We start from the raw sequence: 1,254 nt of genomic DNA on the forward strand, positions 1-1,254 counted from the left end.
ATCAGACGAGAAAAAGATGTATTAATAACAAAATACTGATATTGGCATTTCCACAAATAGTTGGAGTGCATTCCATAAAGTTAAATGTTGTGTAAATATAGATGTAGGTCCAAATAAAAATAAAAACCAATCATGCGTTTTTTGCCCCATTTTATTGTTTTTTCATTTACGACCTCTGTTTGATGTTAAACACATGAATTGTTGTTCAGAAAACACAACTGAAAAATTGATGCCTTTTACCTAATCAAAGATATGAAAGTTAACAGAATTTTCAGTGAGTAAATAGAGAATCATACATGAACAAACCTTCACCAGAAACATACCAGCAGGAATCGTGACTTACCATGGACACCATATAGTTGTGTCTGATGGTCAGCACCACCACTATGGACGGCTGCAGTCCTCCTTTTTTCTTCCCGTGACCAGAAAACAACACAGGGTCAGTCCTTTCAACCAAATACACTCAAAACAGAAAAATCGAAAGTAATCTAGAGTCAACTATTTATTAGTAGCAGGATCGGTCCGAGCAGTTCTGAGGGTCGGGGCTTATGCAAAAAAGAGGCCCTGCAAGTTAGCAAAATTTATAATCATTATTACTAATTTGGGTGAAGAAGACGACAGGGATTAGAGGAGAAAGTAAAAAATTGGGTGAAACCAAAAACACAGCAGAAACAGTGATGAAGTCTGGAGGGAAGTTACAATAAAATCAAACTCTAAGCTATTTCAAATTCAAAATTAGGGGTGAGATACCTGGAATTCGCAAGCCAACCTTGAAGCCCCTTTCAAAATCGACGAAACCTACATAAGAATGAAATGAAATTAGACGTAGCCAGCCGATGCAAAACCGGAACGAAGCAGAGTGATGTAAGGGACGATGATAGAGACGTTGGAGGGGTCTACGCTCCGCCGAGCACTTCCACCGACCGCCTTCGCGAACACCGATGGATGGATTAACCCGGTGGAAAGGAAAAGAAGCAAAGAAGAAGGAAGAGTAAAGAAGAAAGGGGAAAGAAATAAAGAAAGAGAAACGAACCGTATTGGAGGACAATGACGGCAAACCGACTTTGAGGAAGAGAAGATAAACATAAGCCAAAGCACAAGTTACAGTGGCAAAATAAGAAAGGAGAATACTTCGGTGTGCGGCAAAAATTAAAACCCAGAAGTGTCTTTAGAATGAGAATAAAAACTTCGGTGGCCAAACATGAAAGAGAAAAAAAGTTACTGTACCTCAAGTTTTTAACAATTAATAGTATA

The 1,254-nt window shown here is 38.6% G+C and overlaps 1 long non-coding RNA gene across 1 annotated transcript; it reads right to left on the bottom strand.

Moving 5' to 3' along the window:
- Positions 1-465: 465 nt before the first annotated feature.
- Positions 466-944, bottom strand: LOC145129703 (uncharacterized). Its single transcript, XR_013717625.1, has 3 exons — positions 846-944; positions 751-798; positions 466-564 (listed from the first exon to the last, which is right to left on the bottom strand). It is a non-coding gene; the product is annotated as an uncharacterized LOC145129703 (long non-coding RNA).
- Between the last annotated feature and the right edge of the window lie 310 nt (positions 945-1,254).

Source organism: Lactuca virosa, chromosome 8, assembly GCF_052849685.1.
Source record: "Lactuca virosa cultivar CGN04683 chromosome 8, Lactuca_virosa_CGN04683_v6, whole genome shotgun sequence".
In the NCBI taxonomy this organism is placed as follows: Eukaryota; Viridiplantae; Streptophyta; class Magnoliopsida; order Asterales; family Asteraceae; genus Lactuca; species Lactuca virosa.